Here is a 19,833-nt window from a genome sequence, read left to right on the forward strand (position 1 = left end):
AGCTAATGTACAAGTTAAAACAGAGGCGCCTAGCAACTTGTCAAATTTTGTTGGAACATTTCTCAAACTTCCCTTGGGAACTACTGAATCAGATGCTCTAAAGAGTTAACACATCTTCTAGAATTTCCCACATTTTAAGCAGAACTTACTTCCTCCACAAGATCTGTCCTAAATTATTATATAACTTACTAGTAATTGCTCATGCTAGAACATAAGGGAAGCTTAACAAATGGGTGACATTGCTTGATTTAAAATTAAGAGTCGATGCTGATAATACAATAAAATTAGTCCATGTAGAACAGTTTGACTTTAAGTTATATGTTATGCAATATCAGGTTTATAAATTAAATCTAAGTAGTTTGAGTTAAAATAATTGGTCATGAACTGAAAATATGTTGAAAAAATAAATGATATTTTTGCTCAATGAAATAACATCCATTTTCCTTCACTTTTCACATGGAATTAACACGTTTCTATCTGAATTTGGTGGCTTGTATTGAACTTGATCTTGTATATAAGGAAAAAGGAGAATTGGCTTGCATAATAATTGGCATAATAAAGGCAGTAAGATTATTACAAAATTAAGCATCAGCTAACTTAAAATTGGCATTTCTCTCACAACAATAGCATCAGAGTATATAATGGTAGGTATACACAGTTTACCTATTAGAAAAAAAAAAGCATACCTGCCAACAGATAGAAATGCATTACCTCCAATAATAAGGACATTTTCTGGAAGTGAATTCTTTCAATAGTTTGCTGATGGTTTTAATGTGACATCTTTTTTTTTCCTTTTTGCATGCATGTCCATTTCCTTTCTTTTCTTTTCTTTTTTTTTTTTTTTTTTTCGAGATGGAGTTTCACTCTATCACCCAGGCTGGAGCGCAGTGGCATGATCTCGGCTCACCGCAACCTCCACCTACCGGGTTCAAGTGATTCTTCTGCCCCAGCAGCCTGAGTTGGGACTATAGGCATACATCACAACGCCCAGCTAATTTTTGTAGTTTTAGTAGAAGCCAGGCTGGTCTCAAACTCCTGACCTGAAGTGATCCACCTGCCTCGGCCTCCCAAAGTGCTAGCATTAGAGGTGTGAGCCACCACGCCCAGCCGTTTGCATGTGCATTTCTAACCAATAGAGTCCCCAACTACCCATCTTCTGCCAATGTATATTTTTTCCATCAATACTTCATTTTTCATACTTGCTGCCACTAAGCCACAAGGAAAAGGGAGCACTTCATGCAAGAACCCAAGCATTTGACAAGGCTGACAGTCTGCAGTGTTTCTGGAGGGGCCACCTTCAGTCTTCTCCTTTCTTTTCTTCTTCCTAGCTCTTCAAGCTGAACTAACCCATGTCCCTTTCTGGCCCAGTTCCTCAGCCACTTCTACCTATAGCTGTGTATTAGTCTGTTCTCATGCTACTGATAAAGACATACTTAAAGAGACTGGGTAATTTACAAAGAAAAATGTTTAATGGACTCACAGTTCCACGTGGCTGGAGAGGCCTGACAATCATGGTGGAAGGTGAAAGGCATGTCTTACATGGCAGCAGACAAGAGAGAATGAGAGCCAAACGAAAGGGGTTTCCTCATATAAAACCATCAGATCTTGTAAGACTTCTTCACTACCATGAGAAGAGTATGGGAAAGCTGCCCCCATGACTCAATTATCTCCCACCAGGTCCCTCCCATAACACGTGGGAATTATGGGAACTACAATTCAAGATGAGATTTGGGTGGGGACACAGCCAAACCATATCAAGCTGGGAGCACAGCAGCAGCTTCAGCCCACATGTGAGAGACATTTGTACTGTGCCCCACCCACCAGTGAGGCCAGGAGGCCAAGCGACCATGGAGGTCGCTTGCCTCCACCCCTCTTGCTTGTCCAGGCTGCTGTGTCCTTTCCTCTGCCACAATTGGCTGAGGTCCTCTGTTTTTGTTCCCTTTTGGGACTGCCTCACCCTAGACAATGGCCTGCCTAGGACTCTGGGAGCTTGGGCATCGCTGGCGAAACCCCTACATGAGTGTTTATTTATTGCCCCCATACCTTCAGTCTGGGGACTGGAGCCCATGAGAAGAATATGGCAGCAGATGGCAACAGATGGGTCGCTCCACCATCCCTGAGCCCAAGCTCCCTGGAATGATAGCTGTCTCAATGAATCACTGATTCCACCTGTTGTGCTGTGGGTAATGTCAGAGGGGCTGCACGTGAGCTTTGTGAGAGATGTGCTCTTGGTTTCATTAAGTGAATGGAGGAACATACAAACAATAATGTAAAAAAATGTCAGGATCTCTTAAGTAGGTTTGGGACAAATACTATTCAAGTAAAACTAATGTGAAAAGTAAGCACAGACCATTACAATGGAGAGTTGATTAACCTGTGATCCATGGTTGGACTTCAGGGGCTCTTTATGCCTCCTGGGAAGTTAATAGATAGATAGTTTTACCTGTATGTGTATTTTTTCTAGAGAAAAAATTAATATTCTCAAAAAAGAACATGATCTGGAAAAGTTAGAAATCATCTCTTCATTCATCTGCTCATTTTGTGATGGGTGCTACCAAGGCACAAAGAGGCTGTCCTGAAATGCAAATATCATGATCTTACTCCTCTGTTGAAAGACTTCAGTGGCTCCCGCCACTCTCCAGATGAGATACAAAGCGTGACATGCTAGGCTGCATGGGGCTCTGGCCTCAGCTCATCCCTCCAGGTCCATGCCCACCACTCATCAACACAGCTGCCCTGTGGACACAAACTGAGCCCCTCACAGCTCCTCAACAGACCACACTCCCTTTGTGAGCACATCCCCACCCCCTGCCATCTCTCCTAAATAATTTTATTTGTCTGGTTTTTTGTTTTGTTTTGTTTTTTGAAACAGAGTCTCATTCTATGTTGTCCATCCAACATCTCTTCCCTTATAAAAACTTCCCTGACTGCAACCTTGGTTCTCCAGTCCCTGTTAGGAGACACTCCTCGTTGTTTTTGTAGATACTCACGTCCTCCTGTCTCATAGCATATATATCATCCCACTATCATAGTAAATTTGCTTATCTCTGGATTTATCGACCCTGTGGGAGCCCTCCCCCCATCCACTCTTTGCTCTATCAAGGTAGGATGTTTTTACCTTCACATTCCCCAGAAGCCAGCATAGCACCTAGAACAGTCTAGGTTCGCCACATATGTTTTTCATATGAATGAATGAATGAAGCAGAGTTATAGATAAAGATAAAGCACTGAACATCCCATACTAGCCCAAGATGCCACATAGCTAGTCTGTGATAGAGCCAGAAGTAGGAATCTGTCTCTGATTCCAGTACTGTTTCTATGACACCCATTGCTTTATGTCTTTGCTCTGGAAAAAAGCAGGAGCATGTTTTTCTGCATCTTTTAAAAACATAAGTATAAATACCACTTCTTCAGTCCTCACCGGACAGAGGGAGCTGTTTCCCACGTTCCCGACACTCTGTCAGGAGATTCATAATTTACATGTTAGTTAAGGGTGAGCACATCACTAGCGAAGCCCTTGATCTTCAGGCAAGAAAGAGAGGGGAGGAGGAGGAGTCAGAGAACAAGTAAAAGAGAAGGGGGAGGAGAAGGAGGAAGAGAGAAGAAAAGAAGGGGGAGGAGGGGAGGAGACAGTAATTTTATGTAACCTTTCCTTGGGTCACAGTTGAAATCTAGTTATCTTTTGAATGGGTAACTGGTACTCAAATTCTCAGATATTTATATCTAAAGTTAAAACTAAATCTCAAGTTACCTCAAGTAAAATATAGATCAGTTCGCCACTGATCTTGGAAACCCAACCACGCTTTTTTTTACTGAAAGTTTGTTTCAGTGTCAAATGAAGATTGAGAATCAAATGCAGTGGAGAGCAAAGTAATGCCCTCCAGGCACTGGCGTGGCAGCATTTCAGCCTGCTGGGCTCCCTAGAGCCTCTCTGTGCTGAGCTTTCATGATGGTTCCATGGGGAGTATCAGCAATTGCTCTGTTTTGATTTCCTCTGCAAACCTGCAGCTGCTTCTCTTCTCCAATTCACTACAACATGCTAATAGGGTGACTAAAGAGACAACTTTGCTATCGCTATCACATTGACTCCTGTTCATTTGCTGTAACATGCCAAGAAGCAAAACGGGCATCAGGATCAAGAGAAAACTAACTCTCCATATTTTAAGACATTCTGTAAATGGACTGAGTGTGCCTTTAGAACCTTCATCCTACCCAGCAACTTGCAGTACACACCCAGTGTAGCCTGTTCACTCTCACCTCCTTCTTGTGAGACATCCTGTTTCCGTGCTTAAAGTGTTCTTCCTTGCCCTATCCCCTTCTCTGAATGACGCCTGTTATACCAAGTGTCTCAACAGAGAAGTTACTTGCCAGTGCCTTTCCTAACTCCTCCAGAGAGGTACTCCCATTGTGCCCGCTATTGTGACTGCCTCTTTCCCTGTCCCTGTCCCCAAAAATTGTCAGCTACTTAGGGGCAGAAACTGTGTCCATAGGAGACACTCAGACACCTGAAAAGTGAATAACTGAAATTGTTTCATCTGAACAGATTCATGTCATTTTATTTTAGATCAGTGTCTACAAAAAATGACATCAGGCCCCAGCAAGGGCAAAAAGACCATGGGATCCTAATAAGATCCACTTGGACTGAATGATAATTAGGATAAAACAAGGCACCAAAAACAAAGGAAAGGTTTTGTAAGAAGCAATTAGATAATTTTGGAAAATATTTAAGGAGCTTTACCTTTAGCTTCTTGGCTGTTACAATAAGTTTTAATTCAGCTTGGCTGGATGTTGTAGAAGAAAATCGTTGAGATATTTAAACCTATAGCAATGCTACCAGTTTTAAAGAAATGGGAAAAAAATGAAAGTAAATGAAAAACCAATGTGAATGTAGCATCTTTAAAGAATTATAAATTAGCTGGAAGCAGCATCCAAATAGCAGTTCCCAAGATGTCACTATGTAATTATAGCTCATCAGCACATGTCTTGCATATTCCAAAATAACCCGTTATACTACCCTCTCTTTCCCAAACCGGGGAAGGAAAGATGACAGCAGGCCTCAGAAATAATGACTAAATAGTTCCTTTCTAACAAGGGTGGCTATCAGCTTTTAGTGTCCAATATCTTCTATAAAAATACATCACACATAAGAAAATATGTAAGCACACTCCTAGAATTCAAATTAAACAGTCTAATTTTCAAAGACTTTCATAAGTTTTTAAAGACAAAATGATTTTTCCTATTGAATTTTAAATAAAGAAGAAAATATTACCCTAAAAATAAAATAGGGGGTACCCAGTAGGTTTTGTTGAGCTGGGGATATGTAGGAGTCTTTTTGTCCATGGCCTCTTTGGTGTGATCACCTAAAATGCTTGACAGATGGGATGCATGGCTTCATTAGCAACTGTATCAGGACGCATGGAGAAAGGGGGCCCACTTAAGTTGGGTGTTTGGCTACGTGATTCTTCCTGGAAGCAGTAGGCTTGTGGATTCACTCAGTACTAGCTGCGGCTGAGGGCAGGGTAAATTCCACTGAGCAAACAGATGTGAATGTTATAAAGCAGATGCTGATCTTTAGTATCACACTATTGGGAAAACCTTTTTTTCATGGATACAGCAAGAAATACTTGTACATTTTTACTCTAATAGATGCTAAAAATAAAACATGTTAAGGTTATAACACTTAAACATTTTAAGTGCTTAAGATGAAATATTTAGGTATTCAGGTTAAATACTCTAAAGCTTTTCAGAAGTAAACGTTTGCTATCTACAATGGAAATAAAAATTCAGAATCATTATTTCCTACCTACTATTGCTTGGACCTCCCTTTCAACCAATCAAACTTAAAAAGAAAAATCACTTTTTATTTCATGCTCACTCTGTCCCTGTGAGGAACTTTATAAAGAAAAACTGGTGCTACAATTCCTATCACTGACACCCTTCTAACCTTGTTGTTTCTTGGTGGGTAATTGTTTATTTTAAAAAGTCTTTTTAAATTCCCAGCAGGAGTAATTATTTTGATAGGTTTTTAAGTGTAAATGTAGCTCTAAAAAAATCCATGCACATATCTGTTAAATTATATAATAATGATCCAATATAGCCAAGTAAAGCCAAAATTTAGCACCCACTAACAGGTAAACATTATGTTAGGCAGTGGATTCTCAATGGTTGAATAACACACTTTCATTGATATTTGGACTTTTTATGAAGCCCATATTAGTTCATGTTTACCTTATTTTATTGCTTTTATTTTGATGCTTTTATTTTATATCATCTCAGAAGTCAGTGATTGATTGACTGATTGATTTTTAAGTGAACGAAAGGTCTCACGTATTTATTACTGAACCCAGCAAACCAAGGCGTTCATAACAGATTCAGAGAGAAAAAAATATATATTCCCAACAAAACATGTCCAACTCTCCAGATAGTGGTGACATTTTCAGCTTGATATGGTAACATGATTGTGACCTTCAGACAGCATAAATATGTGTGCCATCTCATGTGCAATTCCTCATAGACCCAGCTTGGTTCTTCTCCAATGTCTCCTTTTGGAGTTTTACCTGACTTTATGACCAGTTTTCGTCTGAATCCACTGGGGAATGGGATGATTTTGCTTTTGTTTCTTGGCCAGGAATCCTAAAAGTCTTTTAACCCTAAAAGTCTTGTGAGAAGACATGGCGAGAAGCGCAGTCAAGCACACACCACGATGGCAGAGAAAGGACGATTTATTTTAAAAAGCAGATTTTATAGGATATTTCTTTGAGCTTTAGTAAGGTGGACTTACTCATTTTAAAGATGGAGAAATGGAGTATTGAGCAGTGAAAAATTATGTAGTATCATAATTTGATGAATAGGACAAAAATTTAGTCTCAAGTGCTAAGGGTTTACATAATACCACATTTTCTTCTTTATTCCTTAAACACATGAAAGGCACCCCCAATAGAGACAGTACCTAATATGCATGAAGATTAGAGAGAGATTATGAAGTAATTCAATATCAATATTCTCATTTTATGCCAACTTTTATAAAAACATATACTTAGTTCACTTTTTACAATATCAGAATTACTAATTTAGGCTCTACGTATTTTCATGGACTCTAATATAATTTTGTTTTAAATAATAAATGTTAGTACAGATAAAAATATTTCTAGTACAATATTTCTGGACATAATTCATATTGCTTTTAATTCATGCAGAATTGCTAAAATTCAGAATTTGTTTAAGAAGTGACCTATGGGGAAAATCAGAATAAACACTCTTAGACAGTGAAATAATTCACTCTCTGGTATATGGCTCTGTTTAAGGTATTTGAAAGGCCAAACCTAAGAACCAGGGGGAAAAAGTTGAGTGTCATTTAGGGGCAGAATCAATTCGAAACTTTATTCTTTCCAAACTGGCTGCATATCAGAATCACCAAGTGAGGGGTGAAGGCTTATATAAGCTTTCCAAATCGAGAACCCCTAGAGGTTTTCTCTTTCCTTTTTTTTTTTTTAGCATATCTGAGATAGTCCTAATAATCTGTATTTTTAAAAGAATTCCTATGTACTTCTGAGGTATAATAAATTCGGGGAACCAATTTTAGATGGATTGAGATCAAAGCTGTTTGAATCATAGCTCTGTCATTTGCCAGTTTTGAGAGTTGGTGAAACAATTTAAGACTCATGATACTCATCTGTAAAATGAAGCAAAATAGACCTTTCTCATGAGATTCATACTAGGATTGCATAGGGACAATGGAATGCTGAACACTGACACCAACGCAAAGTTGAGGCTCAAAAAAAGTTTGCATTCTTTGCTCCTTCTCCATAAAATTAGCATCTACTATTGACATGGAAAGCATGAAATATATAAAGCATGAAAACTGGCCAAAATAAAAAGTTCTGACCATTTCAGCTGATTGAGTTATATGGCCATTAGATCGTCTGTGTTTTTTCTGGTACAATACCAGACACTTAAAGCATATTTCTACAAACCAAATAAGTCTAAGGGCCTCATTTGGTCCTATACGATTTGGGTTATAGCAGAAAATAACACACTTCTTGTTGTTTGAGTAGGGATTTTATAAAGGAATTATTTATGAGTCTTTACAGGTTGTACAGAAACCACAAAGGATAGTAACACTATCTGGGAGCTAAAGATGGTGGGGGACTAAAACACCTGAGTCAAAAAGGGCAAGAGGGGAGTGGTTATTTAAACCTGGAGTCAGAGAAGTTTCCCTCAGAGGAACCATGACCTGTTGTCAAGGGACACAGCTGGTACACAGTGACTGTCAGGAGGAGGGTATTAGGACAAAATCCCCAATCTCACTCTTCTCCTGCTAGTTGTTTGATCATGCAGCCCATTGGCCAAAGGTCAAGGTCAGTCTCCCAGGGCACAGCACGGGATGGAGAAGAGCTGAGAGTAGATAGGAGGAGGAAATTGGAGGCATACCATGTAAGTCCTATGTCATTCTGTATCATAAAGAAACACAGTCCTTCACCCCAAAGTAATTAAAAATACTTCTAATACTTACTTGTATCTTTTGAAAACATTAAAAGAAATTCAATTCATAACCAAAAAACAATTTAAAATGCCTTTTCTCTCTCTTTAACTTGGCCTCTCTCTTCCTTTCCCATTCTCATCCTCCGTCAAAACTTCCCTCCAAAACAAGGTCTCCACTACCCTTTATTTCTCCATTATGTTTTTGTGTAAGTAAATTTTGGCTCTTTCTGGTATAAACTCCTTAACCCTCCATACCCATTTCTGCTTTGCAAATGCTCAGAAACAGAACTGCCAGGTTCATTATCTCTTTTAGCAAACATGGCGGGAGGTGAGGATAAGGGAAGTAATTGCAAGCATGGACACACTGATATGCACTGTTGTCGATCTCCATCAGACTTGGTGAAAAATAATAGCGCATCTGAATATAATTCAAGCAAAAGGCAGAATCCATTATGGTCTTCTATAAGCCATGACTTGGGTTTTCTTCCATATGGAAAAATGGAAGTGTTTTTCCATATGTAAAATGTAAATATTGACTGTACCTCATAGTTGCATTAGAATTGGTAACATTCCAGATTTTCATGTCTTATTCTGTTTGATTCTCACAAAATAGCCTTGTGAGGTAAGTAGGAATTTTTATACCCTTAAGACTGAGAAAAATTTAATGACTAAATAGAAGAATCACAGCTGGTAAGTGAAGAAATCAAAATTAGAATTCCAGAATACATTTTTCCCTGAGAACTGAAAACACTTTACCTAAGAACTGAAAACACTGAAAAGTGCTTCTTTTTCAAAATCAATAAAAATATTTTTTAAATTGATGCAAATGCTTACTTTGATTACTCTATTTTGAAGCATACTAATGGAGATTTCTTGTAAAATATAAGAAGAAAAAAATTTGTTTACTTCCTGCATTGTCATTTAAAAAATTGATTAAAATAATTAAGAATTAGATAAAATTACAATTGCAATGAAATTGGGAAGCTATGACAGCCCCACAAAAAAAGACTAAGAAGACTATTGCAAAATACCGATACAAAATGAGAGAAAAAATAAGGGACAACTCATCTCTCTAGATCTTGACCAAGACGCAGATTTCTTAAAAGTAACTGGTAAATTCAAAAAGGTCTAATTAGTGATCCTTTACTTGGGGTGAGAAAATATAGGCTCAACTTCTACTTCCCAGAACAGTAGAAGAGGCTGACTAAAGGTGAATGACAAATATTGGCCATTTTTGTTTTTGTTTTTCCCATTAAAACTCCTGACACCAAAAAACTGCCAAAGATGGAGTTAGATGGAGTTAGAAGAGCTGAAGAGAGAGGAACCTCCCTCTTTGTAATTGCATACCGAGGTCACCAGATCAGTGATAAGCAAACTCTAAATTACAAAATAAAAACGTGTAATTTAAACATCCAATTACAACAAGGCTAATCCTCTTTGTGGGTGATCTGCTCATCTCAAAGAGAGAATACAGGAGGGAGAGAAAGAGAAAGAGAGAGAAAGAAGCAAAGATCAGATAAATACCGCATTTTATAAAAGAATTGCTCCCAATAAACAGAAGCAAATTTATATCAAATGATATTCTTAAAGAATATAAAGAAAACATGCAACATGGACCATGGATTCTGGGTAAAGAATTTTAAAAAGATATTAAACATATAAAAGAGGGATCAAAGATAACAGAGATAAAACATGAACTCACCAATTTCAGAAAATAAATTGAAAATATCAGTATAGTCATTTTTCAGATGAAAACTACACTTGAGAAAGAAAAGAGTGGAATATATACTGCTGAAATCAGTAAGAAAGGTAAAACACAAGCTTGAAAAGCAAATTACACAAAAATAAAGGAATAAACATATAAACTCACTGGATACAGAAAACAATAGTTACAGAAGACAAAAAGTAACCAAATGGTCAAAATTGATATTCTTGAAGAAAACAAACAAAAACAAAGAAACAGACAAAATTTCAATAGTTTAACAAAAGAAGTCTTTCTTGAAATAAAAGATGATGAAGTTAAAGAATCACACTGTATTTACAAAGAAATGATGTGGAAAGTTAACTGAAGATTCTAGTGAAGTTACTCGACCTTAAGACAAAAGATAAACTTTCTTTTTTTTTAATTTAATTTTATTATTATTATACTTTAAGTTATTCACAACATGGGTTAGAATTATGTCCATGAGCCAGACGACTGATTTGGGGCTCAACCACACCCTAGTCGGGGAGCTTCTCAATGAAGGGACCTGAGACTTCTCCATCTTTGTGCCTCCAGCACTGAACACTGCGCTTAGAACAGTGTGGTGGAGAAAAAGCAAATTGGGAGCATTTCAGACATCAACTTCCAATGACCAATGCAGTGGAGAAATGCTGGCAAAATTCTAACAGAAAAAATACATGACTCATACATTGTATACTCAGCCAAGATTTTTCAGTCAAGTGTATAGACAAAAATAATAATTTTTGGAACATTGAAGGACATATGAAATGTATTGGCCATTTTTAAAGTTATGTATCATACATGTAAAGGATATATGTATCATATCTATGGTTATATATATGGCTATGTGGAGAGAGAGAGAAAGATATCTTCAAGCAAGAGATAAATTTAAATAATGTGTTCTCTATAAAGGATGACTGCTAGTGCTAGATCAATATAAATGAAAAATTAGATTTAAATAAACAAGATAATTATGGTTACAGAACCAAATGTAAATGTTATAATCCTTGGTATTTTACAATCATGTAAAGTACTAAAATTCGGGGGTAAAAGAAAATACAAACATAGTAATTTCTAAGTTTCAAAGCAGACAGAAATTGTATACAGTTAATAATCAAAAAATAGTTATTCAAATGTATTATCTAAGGATATTGAGAAAACTACTAAAAGAAGCTGGTTAGGTGAGCTGACGTTTTTCATGCCTCAAAAAATACAAAAAAAAGAGTACATTCAATTTAGCTATAAATAGATAAGAAGGAAACAATAAATCATGAAATACAATCTTCTAAGACATCAGAATAGGACCACACACATTTATGAAATCAATAAATGTAAATGGAATAAAATGTATTCTGAATAGAAAAGCTGCCATAATAGTGAAAAACTTATCCTTAAGGACACAAAAATGTGAGCACTTTGAGGACAAAATCTTGGTCTTTGTTCACCACTGTCTCCATGACATCCAACATAAGTCCAAGCACATTGCAGACACTCGGTGTCATTGACTAACTCACTAAGGGTTAGTGAAATAGTTCATAATAATCCACACAAAGGAATAATGTGTAGTTAAAAAAAACTTTTTCCTTATTGTAAAAAACAATAAGGAAGATCTAAAAATGACCGATGTGAATATTTTTGCATGATAATTTTGGTGAAAACGCTGCAGAATAATGTTATACTATGATATCATTTGAGTAAAACCAAAATATATAGATATTATATAAAAGTTATGTAAGTTATAATACATTATATACATATATAATGTTGTGGATACAGGAAAATGTCTAGAATAATATATGCAAATACATATGAAAATCTCAATAGAGTTTCTAATAAAGGAAACTAGGGATGATGGGAGAAAGAGAATTTCACTTCTCATTTCTGACCTGTTATATTTTAATTTTATATGATGATGGTGTTTTTATAATTTAAATCATATAAATCAAAACTTAATAAAGACTACAGATGTTACCTGGAAATTTCTAGTCAAAAATTTAATCCTTTAAGTTAAATCACTAAAATACATGAGGGGAAAACATGTTATATTATTCAAATAGAAATAAATTAACAAAAAATATTTCCATCAAAAGACTGACTAATCTTTTGATAAGTTTAATGATAAACTCACCATGGCAACCAATTTTATCTGCCTCTATAACAAGAAGATCATTCAATAGGTTACTGAGAAGATAGAGATGTTATTTATGCTGGCAAAATAATATTTAGCTTGTGTACCATATCACCTAACAATTAGCAATCTGGAGAGATACAACTTTCTCATTAAATGGTGAAGTAACATTCAACTGAGAAAAACATAATTCAAGCTTAATGTTTGGGTGATACAGAAAAATGTGGTCTGAAACAGGCAGTGAATGACTTGTTTGGCACAAATATCGGAAAAGTGAAAAACAGTTCATCAGGAAAAGCAAAAGCCACTAAGTCCTAGGTGGAGACCAACTGGACATATGCGAATTCAACAGTCAAGGCAATTTCTGCTAATATATCACAAATTTCACAATCAGCAATAGACTACAACTGTAAAACAAAGTTCTTCGTGTTAACTCTGAAAGTGTCTGTCAGCATGGATAGCACAGGCAGATTGGGAAAGACCATAAAAAAGCATAATTCTGCTTTTAATTTTAGGTGAGCTATTATATAAAGAATGGTGATAACTGTTTGTCATCTCTTATAAAAACAGTATTAAGAAAAATTATATGACAGAGAATTTTATTCAGATGTAAGTAGGGATGTGGTGAATTTCTTAGGCATTAAATTATTACCCTGGCAATCTTTATTTTATTCTGTATTTTATTTTATTATATTTTATTGTATTTTAGGGATGGAGTCTCAATATGTTGCCCAAGCTGGCCTGGAACTCCTGGGTTCCAGTGATCTTCCTGTCTCAGCCTCCTGAGTAGCTAGGACTGCCAGGCATGTGCCATCACACCCAGCTCCGCCCTGGCAATCTTTAACACAAGTTGATGGAAGTCAGATGTGGTGGCACATACCTGTAATCCCCGCTACTCGGGAGAATGAGGCAGGGGGATTGCTTGAGCCTAGGAGTTCAAGGCCAGCCTGGGCAACACAATGAGACTCACCCTTTCAAAAAAAAAAAATCAGAAACTAGTGGATAGATACCATCTGTTTGGAAGGCCTGGTTAAGATGGTGTCCACAAGCTAGAGGCCTGACCAGGAACTTTGCATCTCACCACGCCCGAGTGGAGTTGCTGTTCAAAGGCAGGGACCAGTTTTTTTCCATTATTTCACCAGTACCTAGTACTGTGCCTGAGCAAGTTTAAAAAAATTCTCTGGTCTTAAATTTTTACAATTTAAAATAGAATTAATCTGTTATCTGACAATAAAGTTGTAAAATTTTAAGTAAAATGATGTTATAAGAGTATTACATGCTGCTTCAAGAAAATATGAAACATTCAGGGAAAAAAAAATAAAAGAACCATATTCCTTCACTTAGAAACATCCATATAGTAAATGTCTTTCATCTCTCTCTCTCTCTCTCTGTGTGTGTCTCTAAGGTATTTCATATATTTTAAGCATAAACATAATTTTTACTCTGATTTTTATTTTATGCTGTATTGGAAGCATTTCCTATGTTACTACACAATTTTAATAAATCATATTTCAAAATCTGTATCATATTACATGAAATGACTTTACCACTGAATCTCAAAACATTTCTCTATAGATAGAAATTTCAGCTGTTTTCATTACTGTAACACTTTGCCTACTTAGGTTTGTTTTCTTAGGATAGATTCTCAGAAACAGAATTACTTACCAAATATATAAAAGCTTTTAAGGATCTTTACACATATTGTCAACCTGCTTGCCAAGAATTTACTTCTATAAACAATATAAGTTGAATTTCACTTACATGCTTTGAACTGTAAGTGAGCATAAATATATAGACATATAGACATATATATTGTACATTGCATTGTATTTTATGTCTGGGTATTTGTTTTTCCTTCTTGCTGAATTGTCTGTTCAAGCTGTTTGTCATTTATTTGTTTGTCTTAATGTTTTTCTTATTGATTATTATGAATTCATGATAGAGTAAATATATTAGTCCTTTGTCATGTTTGTAGCAACTGGTGTTTGGGTATATATTCTGTGTAAAGTGCTTTCAAAATTTGTTGTCAGATAAATTTGATTTAATGCAAGTATCATTGTTACCACTGAATAAATGCATTAAAGTATTATTTCCTTGCTTATGCTGTTTGCTGAAAGAAATGAATGCATGAACGTTTATACAATAAGCAGTTAACATGGTTTTAAAAGGACACAGTTTCTGTATTCATATTAGCTAGTTACTCCACATGCTCTGCAGAGATATTATTAGTTTCATCTTGCTATGTGAAGGAGTGATTTAGTCAATTACCCTTGGTTTTGTGGTAAATACTTATCAGAATTAATATTACGATATACAGTTTTTGGTTAATTTGGTGTCTAGTGAAATTTTTCTTGAAATTAAATTCTGAATCTTTGCCAAATTTTTAACAATTTTTATATCTCATATTGGTTTGCCAGTTCCCCAGCACGCCTTCCTGCAAAATAAAACTCCATCATACTCATTCTTCTCTTCACCATTCTGTCTTGTCCATTTGCCGTGTTCCAGTCCCAGCAATTCATGTAATTTTCTCTAAATACTCCATGAACATTTATAACTCTGAGCCACGCACCTCCATTTTCTGTCCAGAGTGCATTTCTTCCCATTTCTCAACATGCCAAACTCCAACCCATCATCAATGGAAGCTAAAATCAAATATTATTTCTCCCATGAATTCTTTTGGAAAGCCCCAGATGAGTGAGCTCCTTTGAGTACTCGTTCCATCTATTTAGGCTCACTGGAGTTAATATCACGTTGTGTTTCATTAATTTTCATATGTCCATTTTCTCTACAAAACTATAAGTTTAAATTCCAAATAACTAGTACAGTGTCTGGGTCTGCAATAAATGTTATGAATGACAATCGCTATCATCGAGCACTTTTGGGTGTCTGTCTGATGTGTGGTCAAGTAGACAGCATGGCACAAAAATAATTCCAAAAATTTAATCTGAATCTTTCCTCTTCTTTCCACCCTGGCTCCCACCTCTGTAGACCAGGTCACCGTCGTTTCTCACATGGGCCACGTTGGTAGCCTCCTAACCTAAGTCTCTGCTTCTTCCTTTGCCCCAACCCAATAGTCTATTCTCTAGTGAGGACTCCGAAGAATCTTTTTGAAACATACATGTGATCTGTCTCTCCTCTGCAATGGCTTCCAGTTGCAAAAAAAAGTAACACTCAGACTCCTCAGCCTGTCCAGCTGCTCTCCACACACCAACCCTGGCCGAACTTTTTGATTCCCTCCACTTTGCCAACAGTCTCCAGCCACTCTGACATTTTTTCTTTTCCTCAAACACCCCTTAGGTTTTCAGTGCTATAGCCTGTTTACCGACAGTTCCCTCCCCATTTTCCCTCTTTCACCTTCTTGGCTTGCTTTTTATTGTCATGAAATTTGAGTTTAAATATCACAAACGCAGAGAAGCTTTCCCGGACAACTCAGTCTAATAAACCCCTTTGTCTTTTAATCATTTCACTCTATGTTACTTCATGCATTTCTTACTGTTTGTTTATTTGACTTTTTTGCTTAAAAATTATGATTACTTGTATCTCACCATTGAATGTAAGCTTTAGGATAGAAGAGACCTTGTCCATAATTTATTTCACCCTTGTAAGTCCAGTGCTTGGCACAAAGCAGGTGCAAAGTAAATATTCCTAAATGAGGATATGGTGATGGCAGGAATGGTAGTAATAATATCTAACATTTATTAAATGACTACGGCACACAAGGTCCTGTCCTAAATACTGCATATGTGTTAATTTATTTATTTTAAATAAAAATGCATACACACATGAAACTCTGCAGTAGAAATGGTAGTCATTGTCATTATCCCAATTTTACAGATAGGAAAACTGAGACACAAAGCTGTGAAATAACTAGCCCAAGATCGTATAGATATTGAGTGATATATCTATATATATCTATATATCACACAATATAGATATTGAGGGCCAGAGTTTGAATTATGTCACACTGACAGGAGACCCAACTGTCTTAACCACTGTACTACGTACATCTCATTTTAAAATAAGGAAAGAAATTCATCGATAAGACTTTTAAAGATAGCTTCAAACGTATTTTAATTTAATAAACAAATATATCTCATGAGTTCACAGAAGAAGATTTTTAAAAAATAAAGCAGGTTAGGTTGTCATTGTTGATATCATATCCTATGACCTGTCATGAAATAAATAAAAACTAGTTATGTGAGAGCTAATTCCAATGTCTGTCCTTAGAAAAAGGCAAAGACTTTTCCTTTAGTTGAAGGGAATATAAGGGACATCACTACCTTGCATTATTTTGATAAAAACGTAGCAACGCTGGACATATGGTGTGGTTCAAGCCTGTGCTGAGTAACTTTTGGACAGGGACACTAAAAAATAGACCTAACCTAGTTAATAATAGCAAACCACTGATCCGTCGACTAATTGTGTTTATAGGAAATAGAATTCATGACAAAAAGAAATAGCAGCATGGGACAGAATTAATCCACAACATGTAATTTCCTTCCTGTGCATAGCCTTCACCAAAAGGAAATCTGAAGACTCGCCACCTGTTCAGAGGTTTGCTTTTCAGAAGATTTGGAATGGCCTACCCTCAAAACGACTCAAGGCATTCATTTATGCCACATGCTAAAAATAAGCAGTGCTTGCTGAAAGGTAAATTTTGTGATCTAAAGAAGAATGAAGTAAAAAATAGTTACATTTTCAAACTTAATTTTAGTAACAGATTGTGTGTGTACTAATATAGAACACCTGAAATGTCATAAGCAGAAATTAGTGATTTTTATTATTTTTTTAAATGATCAAGCTGTTTTCCTAATTTATAGTAAATGCTTTTCTCCTCTTAAAAATCTTTAATTTCTTTTCTCTTTCTACAGGTCCAGGAGTTTAGGACCAGCCTGGCAACATAGTGAGACTCCAGCTAATAATACAAAAATTAGCAGGGCATGGTGGTGAGTGCCTGCAGTCTCAACTACTTAAAAGGCTGAGGTGGGAGAATTGCTTGAGCCCTGGAGTTCAAGGCTGCAGTGAACCGTGATTGCACCACTGTACTCCAACCTGGGAGACAGAGCAAGAGCAAGACCCTGTCTCAAAAAAAAAAGGAAGAAAGAAGTCTCAAAAATGAAAGAAAGAGAGAAAAGAGAAAGGGAAGGAAGGGAAGGGGAAAAGAAAAGAAAAAAGAAACTGACAGCAATAGTAGTCACCTCGAGGGGTTTGTTGAGAGCTGTAGATATCATGTGGAAAGCTGCTGGCACGTAGCAAATGTTCTATCGTGGATCTGCCATTGCCACTATCCCTTGCCTGTGCCGGGCTAGCTACACATGGGGCTCCCACCGCATTCTGCAATTCCCTGTATCATTCATTCTCTTGCAACATGCTTTTTGGATACTTAATACAATAACATCACTGAATCCTACAATGAATCCCACCTTGGGGCACCTATACCTCTGAGTGTCGGAAAGATTTTGATTTTTTTAAGTTCCATAAGGAATGCTGCATGTATCTGTGGCAACCTTGTACAAACTAAAATGTCAAGTTGCTTTCGAATGGATCTGGAATTTTATTAGTTATTTATTTGTCCCCTACCCCCACCCACACAAACCCATATTTTAATATTCATGAAAGCAAGGATGCTGTCTCTTTGGATTTTGAATGCTGTGTCCAGCAAAATTCAGGTTGCAGGTGATGAATAAACAAGAAGAATGAAATGCCAATTTTATAAAATGTTGCTCAGAAGTTCTGATTAACACTCATATATATAATTATTTTTTAAAGAATGCAGCTTGTTTAGAAAGTTAAAAGCCTGTCAAACAAGGGGTTCAAACCCACACATATACGCATACACATACATACTAAAAGAAGCCATTGGCCCTTGGTGGAAGAAATATTGAAAACCACTGATTTAACCCATATTCTGGTTATGTCTTACTTGGAGTATTCTGTCTTTGATCCTCAGATATCGAATGTAGAAACCGTGCCCATATGTCTTGTAACCAATATAGAGTTTTAGTTTTGTTTTTACTCGTCATTATTTAATAAATAATAAATAATTATTTATTATTTATTAAATAATGACGAGTAAAATAGCATTTTACTCGTAATAGCATTCAACATGGTAACAGCATTCAACTCATAAGTATCTATAAAATCCAAAATAATTAAATGTATCTTGATTTTCTGTGAACACATCAGGATTATATTTTGCCTAGGACAGAATCTTAGCATATATTTGAAGCATTTTCTCCTGTATGCATTCAATTATGTCCTATCTTCATAGCAAATGACAGAGATTAACTATTTTCTCTGCATTTTGACCTTGTGGGTAATACTTCCTGTAATGTCCTGCAGAAGCTGCTAATCTGCCAACTGAGATTAGGCAGATTTCTCTCTCTCTCAGATTTCTCTCTCTCTCTCTCTCTCTCTCTCTCTCTCTGCCACTCTAAAATTCCAAAGGGGTCATATTTGTTTTGGTATTTTTATAAATTAAAAAATATGCCAAAAATATTATCTAATGAAGAATTTAAATCATAACATCTGGACAAGGGGCTATTATATTTTTTTACAACCTCTGAAAATTTGTATTTAAAATAGAATGGATTTCTCTCCTAATCTTTACATCAAACATAACATTTGAAATATTTGAAAAGATGATAAAAATGAATTTGAAAGTAAAGATCCAAGTATTCAGCCATAAAGGCATTCCATTGGGAAATTACTTGCCAATAATCTCAACAGCTGAAATGGATCCTTGCAAAGAACATTAGATATAGAATCAGGATCTCAGACTTTTATGCCTAATAAACTAGATTTCGGGACACAAATAGGACTTCTAAAGTTCTGTCCTGTGAGTAGTGTGAGTCCAAAGGATTCTGGATCCTCCAAGAAAATACTTCTTTCCAATTGTCACCTCTGCTTAGCTTAGACAACTCAGGCTCCAATTTAACTCCCTCCACAATCTTCCCAAGAGTAGCAAAAAGGAACAGTTATTTAAAATGAAACATATATACAAGACAGAATGAGACCACTGACTGATCTCAGCAACATAATAATAAAATAATTGTAATCTTAAATTGAGTTTAAGAGCAATGAACAGTAAAAAAACAAACAAAACAAACTTCCTTCATACCTACTTCTTGAGCTACTTCTCTACTACTGTAAAGATTAAAGTGGAATTTTACTTTTAGGAAGCATTGTAGAATATGAAATGACTATAAAAGTTAGTCATTCCCTATGAAATGTTTTCAGCAAATTGTTCAGTCTGAGACGTAGTTTTTCCATTAGTTAAGTAGAGACTCAAAGTTGGCCTGAGAATTGCATAATTCTGAGATAATATAAGTGAAAACCATTGCATAGATGAAATCTCAGTCAACAGTGCTTTTCCCTTAACTATTGAATAATACTAACTAGAGGCTTCTGGAAATTTCTGTCTTCCTAACTTGGAAATACACACACACACACACACACACACACGTACGTGTGTGTGTGTGTGTGTGTGTATATATATATA

The 19,833-nt window shown here is 36.1% G+C and overlaps 1 protein-coding gene and 1 pseudogene across 1 annotated transcript in view; both read right to left on the minus strand.

The window, feature by feature from the left end:
• Positions 1 to 19,833, minus strand: part of FGF14 (fibroblast growth factor 14) — a 693,522-nt gene that overhangs the window by 547,522 nt on the left and 126,167 nt on the right. The window lies entirely within an intron of this gene.
• On the minus strand, positions 6,385 to 6,688 carry LOC106635455 (large ribosomal subunit protein eL39-like; annotated as a pseudogene).

This window comes from Pan paniscus, chromosome 14, assembly GCF_029289425.2.
Source record: "Pan paniscus chromosome 14, NHGRI_mPanPan1-v2.0_pri, whole genome shotgun sequence".
Lineage (NCBI taxonomy): Eukaryota > Metazoa > Chordata > Mammalia > Primates > Hominidae > Pan > Pan paniscus.